Raw genomic sequence first — 19,167 nt, forward strand, 5'->3', positions numbered from 1 at the left:
ACACAGCAGCGGCATGTTTGCACTGGCCCTGAATACCGGCTTTGCAGCTGCATTTTCCTTTGCTTATATTTAACTGGCGCTTTACAGGGCATGACCACAAGAGCTGAAGAAACAATGGCAATTTAGGTGCATTATTTAGCTGTCTGGTTGTGTCAAGTTTCATATCAATGTCTTTAACCAACACTACTATAATATTGTCAAATGCTTGCAAAAGTTCCTTCCCTTCCCCAACACACGAAACATGTGTATGCCTGAAACACCTAGATCATCCATACACAAATATATTGACTCATAATGACCCCGCATTTACTTCACGGAAGTACAATGGAACTTGAGTGATGAAAGGCAGGCATGAGCATGTTAGTGAGTGTTGGTGAGTGGTAGTAGACATGTCAGCATGAGTGGGTGCTGGTCAGTGAAAGTGACTGAATGCGAGTGAATGCAGAAACGTGTGGGTAACTACATATATAACCCGCAAAAATAACAATGAGTGAGTATCAGTTTAATTATTCTGCTGGCCTGTGGTCAGGCACAGGTTCCTTAGAGAGAGCACAAATATTCTACTTTAGAGGCTACTGTCACTGCTGGCAGCATAGTAGTGTTGTACAAATTAGCCTGGGCATGCAACGGTCTTCCACCAAGAATAAAAGCCAACTGATATGATAGACACAAATGGTTACTGCATGTAGTGGCTGCAAGACTGCATGTCTAGAAGTTGTGTGCATGGTTGCTGTGTTGCTGCCTCTAAATGGGGGTTCATATTTGAGAATTCGCATTTGGTTATTCTGCACAAATCGCAGCACAAGGACACTTTGCACTTATGCTCGACCAAAACCTGCACCTACTAGGCAAGTTGAACTAGGCTAAAAGATTACTCCTGACAGTCCGCAATTGCATAAAAGGAATCTGCGCACATCACGCGGATATGCAATTTTAGCTTTGTTACCATGCATACCAAGGGCAGACAAGCGCAAGTTGCTGATAGAACTTACGCTTTTAACTGCAAAAAAAAAAAGATACATGTGAATCCTGAAAACACTCTTTACTCCATTATTTTCTCGTGACCAAGCAGAGCTGCTTAACCTGTGCAATAAAGGTGGAATCGCAAGATATGCGCCGTTGCCCGTAGGTACGCAATTTTTGATTTGTTATACGTAGAGCAGACAAGCATAGGCGTAGCCATGGGGGCATTTAATACCCCTCTCTAAATAGGTTATGTATAAACACACGCTCGCGAATATTGGGGTGCCGGAACACTACCTCTCGCTCGTCTTAAATGAGCTGTGCCCCAGTAGATAAGCGTAAAAGGTATAGCTGATGTAGCACAGCTGCAAAGAAAATATTTTTGTAATGATCTATTGGGCAAGTGAGTAGGCGATGATGATCCTTTAATCAACGAGCAGCGTCGGAAGACGCAGGCAACGGATCGCATTTTAAGCACTGAACTCTCTCAACACGTGATATGTCAAATGAAACCTCGCAGTGACACTGGTTCAATGCAAAAACAAGCAGGCTTCGCGAAGCGATGACATCGATAACGCTTGCCGTTGTTCACTGACAGGTCCGCGCAAATCAGAACGAACACAAACGTGTAATTTACTAATGCTCCAGCCAAGAAATTTAGCAGCAAAAGGTGGAAGCACAAAATGAGAGCAGCCGTGTGCGCGCGCTCAGCTACCGAGGAAACTAACGGCAATCGTCACCGTTCCTGCACATCTCTGCAAGTATGCATGGCCGCTTTGTACCTGCATTATATAGAAATACAAGTGGCTAAACTTCTGAACTTGGTGCATACCTCTAACTCGACGTCGTATACGATCTTGTCGGACACCTGTGACACGCATTTAGCTTTCACTGTCACATCACCGTCCACGATTTGTTCAACGCCGTACACGTGCGGAAGCAGACGCTCCCCTTTCGTGAGGTTTCCGCCACGAAAAAATCTGTCGGCGTCGGCAATCTTCTTGAAGCCGCATTGTAGTCTTTGCATCGCTGTTGCGCAAGCAAGCGATCTGCCGCCGTCGAAAACGGAGCGCCGTGAGCACGAGCAGCGAAGAAAAGCGCGGACGAAACAATGTAAACCAAGTGGTGACTGCGCGACAGCGCGACCACGCTGATTGACCTTTCCACATTGGGGGCGCTGTGAGGCGGCGCAGTAGCGCCGCCTGGCCATGGTTTTCTCGTCTATAACGAGGTCACGTGCATCGGGTCTTGTCGCGCTGCGGGGCTGTGCAGGGCTACAGTGCTCTAGAATATGGGTAGTGGGTTCAGGGAGCGGCCGCCGGTGAGGCGGCTTGTGTCGACGATACCAGATGGCGCCACCAGAGCATAGGCTGTATGAGATGCGGCGCGCTGCGCCGTGGCTGCGCACTGTGTATAGAATTGTCGCAGAAATAAACAAGGCTCTGTCTTTTAAAAGAGGTCCTACAAATAGGTGAGGCTGTACACAGATATTGTCGGCGAATCAAGAGAATTAGATATAGTAGTAGCCAACAGCCGATAGCGCGGTCGTGCGGACGAGCGGTCCCGTTGATCCTTCGCAACGCTGATCGCGCTCTTTTGCAGGTACGGCTCCCATATTTCAACGTTAGTGCATAGTAGTATTATCGCCGCCCATAGGAAAGGCTGAGTAAAGGGAGAGGAGTAAACATCCTATAGATCATCGGGGTTATCCAGCCGCCCACTCGAAACTGTCGGCAAACGTGGCTGAGCGTACTCCAGCTTGAGCCATCGGAAGTGTTTTAGTAGAGGGGCGGGGCAACGAGAAATCGCAATAAAAAAAAACGCTTCACTTAGAGACCGTTGTGTGTACCGCGAACTATATCCGAATGCGATAATATTAAGTGTGGTATGCATGCCCCTGCTTTAATTGTTCTGATGCATGCATTTCTTTTTCTTCAAAACGAAGGGTCAATTGCCGCCGATGTATAAACGCTGATGAATGCAAGACAAGACAAAATAACTTTTATAAAATAAAGCACTCCTTTATTGCAGCGCTCCAACTATGCCCAATGTGAAACATATTCTTGAATTTAGCCGCGCGACTATGAGCACTTGCCCATCTTAGCATGAAGCTTCTTTTTCCTTCGAGCTTCTCGCGACTCATTGATTGATTGAACATAAAAATCTAACCTTGTCAAAACATAAAACTTGACAATGCTGGCTGTGAGCGCTTCTGAATGCTGGCTGCACCCTACACCACATGAAATCTGAGATTTGCCCAGCACCATAACATCTACTATTCTGAACCTGCACAGGCTTTCCTGACTAAAAAAAGTTGTGAAAAGGTTTTCCAGCCTTCTCACCGTCAAAAAAAGCACGCGGGACGGGTAGAGCAACCCTCCTTTGTCACAAATTGCAGTGAACTCATTGTCCTGGCTTTTCTCATTTGGCGCCTGTAGCAGCAAGTTTTTGCATTCGACACAGTCAGTGCGTGCAATGAACTTGCGCGCTACATAACCTGCCATGTAGTGTATTAGCCGGTCATCGCTGTTTTCAATGACATAACCGCTGTGATCTGGAGATATTTGGCGTAGTTTGCCTTCAGCCAATGAGAGATTGCCCGACTCTATGAGTTTGTCAATGTCTTCCTCTGCAGTGTTGGCATCATATGCATCCAGCAAGGAACTAAGTGGCTCATTGCTGTCGGCGTTTCCTGATCTCACTACGCTCGCTAGATTATAAAACGAAAGACAATTCACTACAATCAAAAAATTGGGTTGGTGTAGGGTGATCGTTAGATCCACAGGACTGCCTTACGATACCGAAAAAGTTCTCCAATAGATCCTGGCTCAAGCGCGATGTCATTAAATACTTAAAGCCCTGTGTACTCAGGCGGCTGGGTAGGACTGCTAGCCGCGCGGGCGGGCGCGCCGAGCCTACAGCCCACGCTACAACAGCGCCACCGCTTAGATCCGGGACCTGTCGACACTCGCCGCCTCACCGCATCGCATGGAGCGCGGCGGCTCCTGAACCCACTACCCCATATTCTAGAGCACTGTAGCAGGGCTGCTCTCGGCGACTGGCTGCGGCGCTGTGTTGCCGGTCAGTACGTCGCGAAAGGAGCGTCCCGGCTGAACCGTCTGCGATGGGCGTGGCTCGGGGGCGCGCTGTCCGGTGGTGGCAGGCTGCTGGTTCCGCGCTGTAGGGGCACTGCTCCTCGCGAGAACCAAGGCTTGTCGGCGCGTGATGCGCGGGACGGTTCTCGTGAGTATGCTCGCCACCCGCCGCTCAAGCTGCCAGTTGGGGCAGCGTGGCTCTGCTGACTCGTGCGGGCCGCGGCAATTAATGCAGCGGATCCGCTTTGAAGTGCACGCGCTCGTCGCGTGCGACCCCGCGCACTGGAGACAGCGTGGGTCGCGGGAGCAGGTCACTGTGGCGTGCCCGAAGAGCCCGCATCGACCGCACTGCAACGGCCGGTGTAGCTGCGGACGCACCTTGCGGCGCTGCTTAAAGAGGTGTACCACCTCCGGCACGTCTCTGCCAGCGAAGCGGAGTGTTGCCACATCGCCGCTCCAGGTGACGGCGAGTACGGGCACACCCGGCACTCGATCCCCTCAATGATGGAAGGTCCATCGATCGTCGGGTCCACGTTGAAGAGCGTGCCCGTGCAGGAGTTGGCGATAAGTGCCTTCGCCCTGACGGGCACGTCGCATATCACCCGGACGGCGAGTAATGCAGAGAGGTCCGTGACGGGCAGCGCGTCGACGGCCACGACGTTCCGTCGAAGGTTCGGCCGTACTCGATGGGTCCCTGGAACTCCAGCGAGGAATGCCGCAATCGCGTCGCGCGATGCCGCAAGGAAGTGAGCCTTTCTTGCGAGTGGTCGGTAAAGGACAGTTTCCCGTGCTTCCGTGGGCGGTGCGGTGTCTTGTACTGCAGCAGGGTACGCTTGAGCGTACGACCATGGCAGCGACGGTGGTGATCGTTGTCACCGAGCGCATGTTGCGGCGTTTGCGCCGGCTGTTTTTTTTTTTTTTTTTTTTTTCTTGCCCGGCTGCATCGCGATGGGGAGGAGAGGCTCCGCGGGTGGAGGCGGGGCCTCGCATCGCGTATGCGCCGTGACGTTGCTTGTCGGCGCATGCGCTGTGGAGCTACTCTCGGGAGCGTCGCTCTCCGCCGCGTTCGTGCTCGCCTCGGTCTCGGCGGTGGCGACTACGGGTGCCGGGGGCTCGAGCGGCGCTCGAGTAGGCACGGCTTCAGCGCTTCGGTCGGCATCAGCGGCGATGCCGACACTTTCCTCTTGCGCGCTGGGCGACGGGGAACGGCTGTTCGTTGAGTCCGTGGCCAGGGTCAGCTGGCTGTCCTCCCTGCTGCTCGACGAGTACGAGCAGGAAGGCGGGCAGCTGCTAGAGCGGCCAAGGTAGATGTACTGGTAGCGAAGGCTCCATGCAAACTACGCAAACGTGACGTAGAATGACGTCACGCATACGTATGCTTCTGGCGCGAATTATAAAGCGGTCTTTCTGTAGGATCCGCGCTTTCGAGCCCGTACCTCTCGAAGGTTGCTGCCTTTCAGCGCGCCCTAACCTTTGCCAGTCAAATGTGCTAGAGTTCCTGCTAGTTATGGCCTTGTTAATGTGCAATTGGGAACGCAATGAAAGTGACTGATAAAGGAGGGGCAGCATAGAAAGGCAGCAACACTTCCAGACACTGGCGAAGCATGCATGATTCGTAGTGCAACTACTGGTGCTAGTACTTTTGAGAGCTTTTGAGTACAGCAAGGTATGATGCACAAAGCACTGGCTCAAGTGCACAGTTCGCAATAGAGTGTACGGCAAGTATGGTTTTCATAGTTTCATATTCATTGTTTATTGCAGCAACCAAACAAATACAGTCACAAAGCACACCCTTGGCACACAAACAAAAAATACATGTCACAGGCAGCACAAGCAGTATTGTTTAAGTTGGCTAATCATCTCAATAGTCACAGTGCAGATAGGAAAAAGCCCTGAAGTGCCACGAACGTTGTCAGTTAGGAAATCGAAAAGTATAGAAAACAATGCTACGACAGCTTCAATTGAAGCAAACATAACATGACATAAGTAGGCGCATCAACACAGACCATAGAGCACACTGGGATTATTCTTCACATTTAATTTCTTCAGCTGAAAGAATATAGCAGGTGCGTTTAAATCTGCAAGGCAATGTTAAAGCCAGCTTTAGCACCCTCAAACGTGCTCAACGTAGGAGCAAATACCATACATTGAGCCGGCGTACCATCTCCAGAGTACTTCTAGTCGTTAGCCGGATCAATTTGAAGTAATTTTACGTCATCAAAAGTACACATGAACGTCAACAAAAGTACACGCTGTCGCAGTGTACCACGGAGCATCGTTTCTTCACGTGCCGCAAGCTCATCTTGAAATGAAGCGCTAAGCGCTTCAAAAGAAGAGCGCGAAGCGTGCAAAGACGGAAAAAGACTTCGCACTGGCCGCACGCTGAAGGAAACGACAAAACCGAGAAAACTGCCGCAGCGGTGCAGCGGGCTGCAAATCTTACCGAACGGTGACAAAGAAGCGACGTGCAAGGACGACGAAAACTTCGCAAAAGGAGCATTTTGAGACCGGCGAGCTAAATTTATACGCTTTACCAGGCGCGCCATCGCAGACAGCTGGCGATAACAAATCGCTTCGTAAGCTCCCGCCACTGTGGCCGGCTTAGCCGGGTATCGAAACAAGGCCTGCAAAGACGCGCTGTAATGCACCGCACACTCATAAATAGGGGGCAGGTCAAGAGTGTTGCAAAAATACAAAATTTGCCAGGTTTTAAAAAAATGACTTACCTCTTTCATAAAACAAGGTGCTAATATATTTTTTCTTTTCTATTGGCAGATTACATTCCAATTTTGTAGCTTTATCATTTCTTTATATGAGTGTTTTGCCCCCCATCCTCTGGTTGTGCTGCAGTCGCGCTAAACCACTTTTCGGCCCAGCCTTCGCCACCACTTTAAATCCGCCTTGGAGCGGCGCGAGCTGCCAGTCTCGTCGTCGCTCTCGGTGCCGGTGTTGTCTCCGCCGTCCTCCTCGTTAACAGGGGCAACGCGGCCGCGTCGTCGTCGCTGTGTTGCCGCTGGTGCAGTAATCTCTGCAAGTTCCCGACCGTAGGAACCTCGGGGATGGGGCAGCAGCCGCGGCAGGTTGCTCCTCGTTCGTGGTGGTGGCGCAAAACTGCCGTCTCGCTTCCGCAAGAAGCAGTTTGAGCGCCGGCGAGTGCGCTGAGGTGGGGCCGCGTGGCTCTTGCACTGGGTTGTCCGAGACGGACATCCTCAGTGCAGTGGAAGAAAGCCCTGGACGCTGGGACCTCCGACTGTGTCTGCACCCTTGGGAGCCCTAAAAAGGGCTACGCTCGAGCGCGCGGTCGTGGGTGCAGAACACGGGCGGCATGGAGGTTCGCTGATGAGTTCGATCGCGGACCTCAGGCCTGCCTGAAAGCCTGCTTTTCCACTTTTCCAATGGATTCATCGCGGCCTCTTGGCAGCACCTTCGTGAGAAGTGTGAACAAAAAGAACAAGCACAGATACTGCTGCATTAACGATTGTCACAACTGCGAAGTCGGTATCAAATTATACCGCTTCCCTACAAAACCGGGGGAAGCAACGCGGCGGCTGAAGTGTGTCGTCGCGGTTCGTGTCGGTCTTGCGAATTTCTGTTAAACGAACTAAGACGTAAATGCAAAAACAAGAAAAATAATAAAAAGGAACCAGCAGCGGCATCCGTAAAAACACGCAATAAAGCGTCAACTGCATAAAAATGCGTGAACTGATTCCCGCTCTTGTAAATCAGTTTAGATAGTTGTTTAGCTCGTCTTGCTCCAAAACAAACGCAGAGTGGTTGTTACGTGTCAAATCTAGCTTTGTAAGCACTCCGTGCTGGAGCTTTGTATGCGCTGTGTTTCTTCCTGCGTCAAGATCAAGACGCGAATGCTGGAACCGAGCTCATTCGTGCCGATATTTTCTCGAACTTAGAACAACAGAACTAAGGTTGGAGTACACTGCTGTGGAGTATTGGAAAATTAGCATTTATCTCGTGCATGCTAGCGCATCTTTGTTCAGTCTTCACATTGTTTAGTCTCAGCTGATTGCTCTCTTTGATGCTTCAGCGGTAATGCGTTCTCATATTCGAGTCCGAACGACAATACCAGAATATGCCCGAGGCGCTTCGTCAACGAAGAAAAAAGCACTTATCTGCCAAATTCGGCAAAACCTCTAGAATTGTGAAGTGCAAGGCACGCTCCAAGTAATGAAACGACAAATGACAGTTCAAAGACGTCCACAGCCGTATTTGCTTAAGTGGCATGAAATAATGATTTGTTAACTCACATTGAGTTCGACGTCGTAAGCATGCTTGCTTTGTTGTGACAAATACTTCGCGACCTGCGCTGGTTGCTTAGTGGCTATGGTGTTGAGCTGCTAAGATCGAGGTCGCAGGATTAAATCCCGGCCTCAGCGGCCGAATTTCGATGGGGTTGAAATACCAAAACACCCGTGTAATTGGATTTAGCTCCACATTAAAGAACCCCAGGTGGTCCAAATTATTCCGGAGTCCCCCACCACGGCGTGCCTCCTAATCAGATCGTAGTTTTGGCACCTAAACACCATAATTTAACTTAAGCACCTCGATGTGATGTCCGTGCTGTTTACCTCTTTGACACGATACACATGGTTGTAGTCGTAAATTTTACGTCCGTTCTCAAGCGCTGGCGGTCCAAAATGGGCCTCGATGTTTTCGACTGTCTCAAAACTGCAATTTAGAACGTCCGACAAAATTCACGCGAGTGCCGCAAAAGCACGCCTCCGTAGCAGTGGCCGCTTCGCTGTTTCGCACAACTGACACGGTGGCGCTGACGGCTGAGCTAATCGCAGCGCCGCCTGACCATTGCAGGGAGCCTATTGAAGGCCTGGCTGTCTCCATCACATAACATAGTTGTGTAGCGGAGCCCATGCCTTTATAATGAGTGGCCAAATAAAGTGTGTGCCGCTTTTACCTCCATTCGGCCTGGCTTACTGGAGTTGTTCTTTTGGCAACTGTAGCCAGCTAGCATACCTTGGGTCATCCTCCTTTGACCCTAGCTGGCACCCCAAACATAAGTTCGATAGGACGATGAAGTCAAGCACATATCTTGTAAATAGCTCGATCACTGTCCCAGCACATATATGGGATGAGTGGCCCCTGGTCAACCAAGTCGCACCAGTGGAAACAGTGATGTTTCCAGGATTTCCATAGTTCAGATCAGCATACAGCCTTTTCACGGTGCTCGCGCAGTTGTCAATAACGAACGCGGCAGCCTTCTACGAGGCAGGGTTCATCTTCAATTTGACATAATCTTGGTAGGTCTTCGTGTGCATCCCTCTCTGCGAAATATTCAGGGTGGAAAAACGATCATTTAGTGTAGTTTGTCCATTCCCTGTGCTCATTGCCGCGCGAACCGCGAGCGCACTGATTTCGAAAGGGCCGCGCGCCACGTCCCCCCCTGCTCTCGGCGGGCTCCATACAGTCTTCAGTTCTCCGCACTCATCACAGGTCAGCGCAAGTTTTGCAGCGATGCTATATTCTTCGTCTTCTTTGGAGATGCTGCCAGGCCCGCCAGACACACGGCATTTCATGTAATGAAGCAGTTCATTCACCAACGCTAAGCTTACGATGGTGAATGGCGTTCCAGTCGTCGTGGCTCCTCCCAAGTCTCGAAAAAAAGACCGCTTGCGTCGTGTGGCTGACGTCGATGAAAGGTCTTGCTGTATATTACTCGCACAGCACTCGATGGTCACTTTTTCGGCGTCGGAAACCCAAGGAGTGTCAACACGCACAGCTCGCGCGTGTTCTTTGGTCGCGGCTATCGTGTCCGCGATCGCGGGTGCCGCGTTCATGATAAGGCCGGCACAGCCTGCTTCTGTGTTCTCGGCGGCAGAAGGTCTCGCTGGTGATACGCTGTGTGCTCTTGAACGCCGTTTGGCCGTTTTCTCCTCTTCCCGAACGCATGAACAGTCCGGAACTTCCGATGATCGCCTGCCATCGCACCAATCGCACAGCCCATAGAGTTAATATACCCAACTCCAGAGGAAAAGCTGGCCCAAAAAAAGTGGGAACCGCTAGGGCGCCGTTCTCTTGCTACTAGTCAACATGGCCAGCGCAGTTATTATTGAAAGAGCTGAGAACAAGTACAGGGGACCTTATGCTTCGTCATTGAAAAACGCATACCTGATGGCTTTATGAAGGTGATGTGCGATATAATTGCACATGGCTCAGTGAATGTGAACCATGTTGGCCCGCGAAGTGCAGCCACCGAAGAAACAGGCCAAGCACGCCTAGTAGTAACGAACTCGCATCTTTTTATTCCTCGAACACGACTACTGCGGCCACTTATATCTTGCCCGCTAGGCATGGCGCAGCAGCAACACAAAAAAAGAAGCAGTGCTGCTTGGGGGCGCTGCACTTCAGCTACTTTAACATTGTATCACCCCTTCCCTCTTAAGATATATGCTACGAGGAGTACTTGATCACTGGTTTTCGAGTTCTTGTGCTACGTTGCAACTTTGGAGTGCAAGGTAAAGACATGACAGGGTTGTCCACGGCACAGCTACTTCCACGTGCACTTCCAGGCGATTGTTCCTCATGTAGCACATCGGGTGCAGCTGCGAGATGTATGGCTGGTTCTTTTTCATGAAGCACATCTGGGACAGCTGGAGAATAGAGGGGCAGCTGCTCCAGTTCAGGAAAAGCTACTGTGCCAGCAGGACAAATGGTGCTGACTGCGCAAAGTGCAAATGGTCGTTGTGTCGGCTGCATGTCGAACCGTCTTGACAAAGGACATGGGCTGACGGTGGATTGACATCCAAAACACTGGCAGGTACCCATGGTACTAGGTGTTACTACGCCTAGTAGTAACGAACTCAATCTTTTTGTTCCTCGAGCGCTACTACTGCGGCAACTTGTATCTTGCCCGCTAGGCATGGCACAGCAGCAACACAAAAAAGGCAGCGCTACTTGGGGTACTGCATTTCAGCTACTTTGACATTGTATCAATGCGTTAATATTAAGCTTGCAGAAATCGCGTGCTAAGTGCGTGACTTATGTAAATCACGATCTACGCATTCATGCAATAAAGCATGGCTTGAATATCGGTTCCGAATCTTTTTTTGGCGTCACAGTAGAGCATTTTCTTACACGCGGAGCGGTGTTTTTATCTGCAGGCTTCCCTTTAGTAGGGAATTCCGGTGCCCCGGAATTGTATTGGCGAATCTACAAGCAAGTTATAGAATCTGTTTAATTATAGAACTTTGAACAATCATGCTTCTACAAAGGTCACAGCAAAAAAACAGCCTGATGTCGAGTATTTCTGCGTTAGGAAGCAATCAAGAGGCGAGTGCCTAACGAAATCGAGTGCATGAACCCATATATTAATAGCGTAGACGTTTTATTAACTATGCAATATTTTGATCACTTCCTCGCATGCCATTTCATGTGCCATATCTTTTCTGGTCATAAATGTGTGCAGCGAATCTATTTGGATGACCGACTCCGGGCCTGTGGGATTGTTCACTTACACTTGATGCTGAGTCTTTTGCATGTACCAATAAACTGCAGATATGCACATCAGATTCCTACGAGCATTCTCAAAATTCAATTATTTTAGACAACATGCACATATGCAATACCAACATAATATCAAATACCACTAAGCAGTTGGGACACATTTTTGTTGAGTATATCGCAGGTAAAATAAGTAGATAATGTGGACAGCTCCAGCTCATTTTCCCGCAAAATCACTAACACTGCCATGGCGCTCTTTGGCCATACCGGGCCCTCGTGCCACTAAACCACATTCATTCATTCATTCATTCATTCATTCATTCATTCATTCATTCATTCATTCATTCATTCATTCATTCATTCATTCCAGCTCATTTTCCGTAAATCAATGTGTACAAGCGGTATGCAAAAATAACTTCTCGTGCGCTGATTATTTTGCTGTATAAGCAAGAGAACCCCCCACATTAGTGTAACTGATATGTTGTACATCACACTAATATGTGTTATAATTTACCAAGTGAGATGAGTTACTTTTATGGCTCATTCAGTCAAATTACACAGCAAGCTGCATTCATCAATCTTCCATTGGATTTTGAAAATATATAATAAAACATGTTTCCGTGTTATGTAGATATGCAACGGCAAGCCCTTATTTGTGTTCCAAAGGTAAAATTTAAGCTCTAAATTAAAGAAGACATTTCTAGTCAGAAACAAGGAAAAATGGTGAATGCATAGTATCAGAAGCACAAGGTACAGAAATTATGAGAAGTGTCGGATTATTTTAAGCAAAGGAGGGTATTTGAAAATGCAAGACTCTTTAGTGGAGGTCAAGCAAGTCAATAAAGGCACAATACTCTGCAAAGTTATGCGAGTAATTGGACAGCAAAAAATGTGTAAGGAAATGTTTCTTTCTGCGACAGAAAAGCTGATGATTGTCAATACATTAGTCACTTTAGCATCATGAGACTGCTGCTTGATAAATTCAGAAACAAACCAAAAAACAAGCCACACAAAAATAAAAAAACAATTTAATGATGCTGTCTCTACACTGGGATAAATAAAAAGAAACGAATCACATCTAATGTGGACATATCAGACACCTTGCGAAACACTGAAAGAAAAATTTCATTTCGAGCTATGGCACTTGCCGCATAGATGTGAGGGGCCTTGTAACAATAGTGATAGTTACCACGGCATTTAGAAATTGAAAGCATTCATGCAGACAAGGATGATTCATTGTATTTCTCGCTACCGCTTCAAATGCCTTCATCAAGTGTTACAATGCTGCACGCAGCCATACTAAGGATCTCACAGCAACACCTGCCGGTAAAAAGCAAAACCAGTCAAAGTGCTGGTGTATTCTGGACACTATCTTTGAAAACTTTTAGGCAAAAAACTGAAAGAAGCAGATATAAGAACTGCATTTATTTTCATAATTTCCCATTTGAATGGCCTTTTCTTTTTGCTTAGACAATGCCTACGCCTAGCCACAGTAGCTCCCTCATGCAGACTCTGCAGGCCAAGAGGCCTTGGAGGCAAGTGCAGGAAGTAGGCAAGAAGCAATAGCACTGGTACTGACATTCATCCACTTTCTTTCTTTTTCTTATGTTTAGGCAGCCAGCACACCTCGAACAGCCACCTTGACTGTGGGTGTGTCACTCAAATTGCCAAGGAAACATTTAAGGGAAAGCGACAGGCAATGTAAACAGCCACTTCTCCATGTAAACGATACTCTTTCTCTCAGATGACTCCTACGCCTCGCCACGCCAGCTCACCTGTGCAGACTCCACCAACAAAGATGCCATGGAGACATGTGCAGGTCAGAGGCAAGTAGCAGTGGCACTGGTGTTCACATTCACCGAATTTCCTTTTATTACGCTGAGGCAGCCAGCGCACCTTGACTGCGGGTGTGTCAGCAGGTTCCTGTTGTACATATGTTCATAATAAACTTCAGCAAACTTGAACTTGATTATAAACTTGAAATCAAATGGGACATGGTGCTTTGCTTTCTTGAACATGTAGTGTACACATGTTATACTTTGCAGTGCTACAGAGCGTATTTTGAAGCTTTCCTCTACATTTTCACCTTTAATTACATATGTGTTGTGTGGCTCTCAATACTGCAGTTCATGTTGTGGCAGCAGCGTTGCCTGTGTATTGCACACTGGATTAAGCTTGTGACAACCACATGTGCAAAATGCCTTTACTTCTCTCACATATACAAAATAAGCTCCCATGTAGTTCTCAGTCTTACAATAAAAATAAAAGTAAACAATCCGATCGTGGAATTGTGTTTATTACAGTAATTCCTATGACAGTTATTCACAAGTTTACAACTTGAACTGGTCAATCCGTCATGAGAAGGAACTGTATGTACGCATATAAAAAGAAGGGATATGTGTGCGTGTTTGTAGGGGGGTATAGGATTAGGGCAGCATGAAAAAACGTACCAAGACCTCCTCTAGACCGATTCCTTTAAGGTACCGTAGCAAAGCGTATTATGCATACAGTTCACACAGTTAACTCTAATATTACTACATACGCCAGGTGATGAGAGCTAGATATGCCACGACTCTCATTCGTGACTGCACCGGATGCCCACCATATTAACGCGACAGCGTTAAGGAGCTCGCGTCGCAGAAAAGCCGTGGGCGTCAGCGGCGTTGGCCGTGAGCGATAAATCCCAGAAGGCACTTCATAAATAAAAAACATCTTGCAAGATGGGCTGGTGGGAATGGAACCAGGGTCTCCGGAGTGTGAGACGCAGACGCTACCACTCAGCCACGTGTTCGATCGTTCAAAGCGGGACAAAATCGCCCCTGGTGAATGCAGTGTTGCCTTAGAAACCTGCCGTAGAAAGTTATACTGCGGTGTATATCGGTAATTAGGTATGACCACGTTACGCAAGTCTTTCTTTGGCTCTTTTTGATCCGGAGTCTGTTACATTCGCATTCATTTCTTGAAAAATGGCTGTTGCTGCATATTCATGTCCAGTATTGAAGCGTAGCACTGCTTCTGCTACGGCTGCCTCCACAGCAAAAAGGGAGAAATGCTGCTCTTCGGAAATCGTATTCCAAATGACCGAGTGGAACGATTCATTGGAGTTTTGGGTTCTGCCTCGCTTGCACCTCTCCAGCAGCTTTCCATCTGCCAAGCACTCATACACAGGCAAAAGGGCCTTTGCCACATCCGCTGGCAAGTTATACTTGTGCCTTGGTTGTGGCTCACCTTTTGCTGTTGCCATATTATGACGGCACCAAGAATCCTTGCCACTTGGGCACAGGCTGTAGTTAGAGCAGCTATCGGTTGATGTGACATGGTGGTCAGTTGCCCCTACAGCTCTCATTGCGTCTACATCACGACGTCACATTGCGTCTACATCACCACAGTGAGACTTGAGTGCTTGACCATAATAGGCACTCAGTCTGTTAAAGGGGTCGGCTGTGAGCTTCCCCTTCCCACCAAGTCCCCGCATGCCTTCACTTTTGTGCTTCTAAAGCAGGTTTCGAAGCTCTGCACCCGTACGTTTTTGTATATGATTGATGCAGTCTTCTTTCTGTAAATCTACAAAGCCATACACCTTTGCATTCTTGATAGCATTAAAAGTGCGGCTGTCACCGTCACACAGCAGGGTTGTGTACATTACTTTGTTGCATTCTAAAGATCAATCCAGCCTCAACTTCCTTTTGGGCAGATTTGCAATCAATGTTCTTCTGGCATGGATGGGATTTCCTCCACCCAGCACACTCATCAGAGTCAGGTTTGGGTCCAATTTCACAGCCCAAACGAAATTTCAAAGCACGACGTAGTCCAGGATGTAGCCAGTAAATAACTCTGCCACTGCACCGATTCCTGTATGCGAAGAATGACCTTGCATCATCCAGGTGCCATCAAAGCACACAGCAGTGTTGCTTTTGTGTTCAAAACACAAGTTTTCATAAACTGCCAACGCTTTTTTTGTGCCCCGCACCATAACAGCCTCAGTTGCATGCGCCGCAGCGCGGTTCAGAGTTTTTTTCAAATGCCGCTGGAACGTCTTGTTACGGAGACCTCGGCCAGACAGGCCCATCACTGCAAAACTGTCATTCATGGCTGTCTGACCGTTACCTGTTGCGAGCATCGCGCGCCCAACAAGGATATTAATTTCAAACGGGTTGCGTTTCTTTTCACCCTGTACCTGTCGCGAACTTCACTCAGTCGCTATCTCGGCACACCACTTGCAGATCAGCATCAGTTTCACATCAAGGCCATATTCGTGATCTCCTGTCACCATCTCCACTAGTCCTTGACAAGTCTGGCAGTACAAAGCGCCAAAAGGTCATTTACCGCACGCATGTCGGCGGCTGTAAACGCTGCCTTATGCTCGTCTGTGACCGATGCTGCTGCGCCGCTGAGTTCCGTGAATGGCTCCATTTTTCGCATCATTGCTGCCATCGACGCAAGCAGCTCGAGCATAGCCTTTCCACGAGCGCATGCCTCCCTCACGTCACTGTCGGTGACAGTTTTCGAGTCAATTCTCACTCGGCCGGAGACTGCAGATGCATTGGGTCCACTGTCCTGCGATGCAACATTCAGCAAGGCATTGTTTGGTTCTCCGTGGCAGCCGGGGGATTGCTCGTCCGTGCGTCAGTCGGTGAGTCTGGTGTCCGCAGGCGCGTTGGGTGCACTGTCCAGTGAAGCATCGTCCAGCAAAGCATTTTCTGCTTCTACGCGCCTATCGGGTGGCTGACGATCTGCAGAAGTGATGGGTGCACTGTTCAGCGATGCGTCGTCCAGTGAAGCATTGTTTGCTTCTCCGCGGCTATCGGGCGGCTGCTCGTCTGCACTTTCTCCTCGTAGGTCGCTGACTTCAGACAGAATAGAAGATGATTCCCCTACTTTCTTCTTTCTTTTCCTTTGTCTCCGGCTGAACATATACATCGAAAAGTGCTTCTTTGGTCCCCCGGGCATAGTTCCGTGCCGTAGCAAGGACTCGTTCAAAGTGGCGGCATGTGCACCGCTCATGCCATTGCCAGGGCAACCGGCCTAAGCCTATCAGATGGTGCCATTCGGGTCACACGCTTTTGCTGACCAATGAGAACGCGCGTTGAAGAAAATTTTGTGCTTGTTTTATTTATTATGCAAAAAGTGAGGCGGGCAGACAGGACACAAGAGAACAGAAGTTAGTGAAGAAGAAAAGTTTTACTGTGGCTGGCACATGGTGGCTGGCCAAGAGAGGATGGGAAGCCGGATGTGCGAGCTTTCAAACAAGACCAACATGGCATAGGTGCGGCTTTTCGTTATTGCGCAGCGCACGGTCGAAACTAGCGCTGTTTGTCCTCAATTTACAGGGCGTTCTTAAAGACTACGCTATTTTAAATCGACATTACGGTGCAATTACGCATCAGATTTATATGGAAATTTGCTCAAAGGTGCAGAATTATGCGAGGAATACAAAAATGAAAAGACTGGAAATCTGCTTTTTTTGACCGATTTTAGGTCCCAAAGAGCTGCGTCTCCTCTTCAACTCATCGAAGTGCCACTTCGGACGCCGAGAGATTACAGTGCTAGGCCATCTCGTCGATGCTTGCGGAATACAACCCGACCCGGAGAAGGTTCGAGCGGTAACAGCTTTTCTTGTACCTCAGTCTGTCAAAGACGTCCGGAGTTTTTTGGGGCTATGTTCTTATTTCTGACGGTTCGCGAACGATTTCGCAGCAATCGCTCGACCACTTTCTGAACTTCTGAAGAAAGGCGCACCTTTTACGTGGGGTTCCCCTCAGGGTGCGGCATTTTCACACTTTATCACGATTCTCACCAATCCACTTGGCCCACTTTGACCCGTCGGCACCTACAGAGGTCCGAGCCGATGCCAGTGGTTATAGGATTGGCGCCGTCTTATCGGAACGCCAACACGGACACGACCGCATTATAGCCTACGCTAGCCGGCTCCCGACTGCAGAGCGCAACTATTCGATCACCGAGTGCGAATGTCTTGCTCTTGTCTGGGCTGTTTCACCTCAGTAATCACAGACCATCATGTGCTATGTTGGCTCTCGTCGCTCAAGGATCCCACTGGCCGGCTCGGCCATTGGACCTTCCAAATACAAGAATATCCCTACACAGTGACTTTCAAGTCGGGACGCCAACACCAGGATGCAGATTGCCTCTCTCGCTACCCAGTCGAAGACGCGACCTCTATGTCTGATACTGACACCGACGTCTGTGTTCTCACTGTTTTTCCACTGCTCCATGCCGCCGATAAGCAGCGCCGTGACCTGTCCTTGCGTATCATCATTGACCGCCTGGAATCGTCCCTTGCTGACAGTTTCCTTCCCTTATTCACACTTCAAGATTGCGTACTCTACCGCGACAACATTCTCCCCAATGGCTCTGCGTTATTCCGTGTGATCCCTAAACACCTTCGCGCGGCAGTTTTCCACGAACTTCACGACCACCCCACTGCCAGTCACCTGGGTGTGTCACGTAGCTACACCGGAGCCGTTGACACTTCTTTTCGCCAGGGCTTGCTCGCTCCGTTCGAAGATACGTAGCTGCGTGTGAGAAATGCGAGCGACGCAAGACACCATCGACGCTCCCTGCTGGGTACCTTCAACCACTCGACATTCCCGCGGAACCATTCTTTCGGATTGGTTTGGACTTACTTGTCCCTTTTCCTCTTTCTACCTCTGGGAACAGGTGAATCGCTGTGGCCACGGATTACGCCCCACGCTACGCCACCATCCGAGCACTTCCTACAAGCAGCGCCACAGATGTTGCCGATTTTCTTCTACGCGTCTTGATTTGTTACATGGAGCTCCGTGACAACTTCTCACCGACCGTGGCAAGACATTCCTATGAAAAGTTATCGCGGCCATCCCGCAGTTGTATGCCACATGGCATAAGCTATCCATGTCATACCATCCGCAAACAAATGGCCTCGTGGAGTGTCTCAGTCGCACTCTCACAGATATGCTCGTGAAATATGTCTCTTCAGACCGCACTGACTGGGACCGTTTGTCACATTTGCTTATAATTCCTCGCGCCACGACACAGCTGGTTATTCCCCATTTTTCCTTCTGTTCGGCCGAGAACCAGCACTGCCCCTCGACACAACCAGTGAATATGCACTTGACGCCATCGCTCGCTGTGCCCACGCAAGGGAAATTGCCTGTGACTGCCTTCTGAAATCCCAAGGAAGTCAAAGGCATTTGTACGATTGGCGACACTGAGACGTGCACTTCCCGCCCGGTTCTTTGGTGCTTCTGTAGTCTCCGTCGTGTCAGTTCGGCCTGTCAGAAAAACTGCTGTCTCATTACACAGGCCCATACCGAGTGCTTCGTGCCGCGACTCCAGTCACCTATGAGATCGCCCCTGATGCCCCATCTGCTTCCCAGTCCAGTGATATCGTGCATGTTACACGACTAAAGCAAAATCGCCCTCCCAGTGATGACATTTAGACGCTCCGGGACGTTGCTTCTGCCGCCGGGGCTAATGGTACATGCATATTGCGTTTTCTTGTGGCTGATGCACGTGGGCGTCCCGACGAAGACGACGAATGCTCATTGGCTTTCGAGCTGTCAGCTGAACTGGCCAGCGCTGCAGTTACCTCTTGTAAATGTACTTTGTAAATAGTCTTCAGTCTTAATCCTTTGTTTGC

At 49.1% G+C, this 19,167-nt stretch overlaps 1 protein-coding gene across 2 annotated transcripts in view; it reads left to right on the forward strand.

The window, feature by feature from the left end:
- LOC135901456 (uncharacterized) overlaps window positions 1–19,167 on the forward strand; it is a 276,089-nt gene that overhangs the window by 138,731 nt on the left and 118,191 nt on the right. The gene's annotated exons all lie outside the window — the stretch shown is intronic.

The sequence above is a fragment of the Dermacentor albipictus genome, chromosome 2, assembly GCF_038994185.2.
Source record: "Dermacentor albipictus isolate Rhodes 1998 colony chromosome 2, USDA_Dalb.pri_finalv2, whole genome shotgun sequence".
NCBI classification, from domain to species: domain Eukaryota; kingdom Metazoa; phylum Arthropoda; class Arachnida; order Ixodida; family Ixodidae; genus Dermacentor; species Dermacentor albipictus.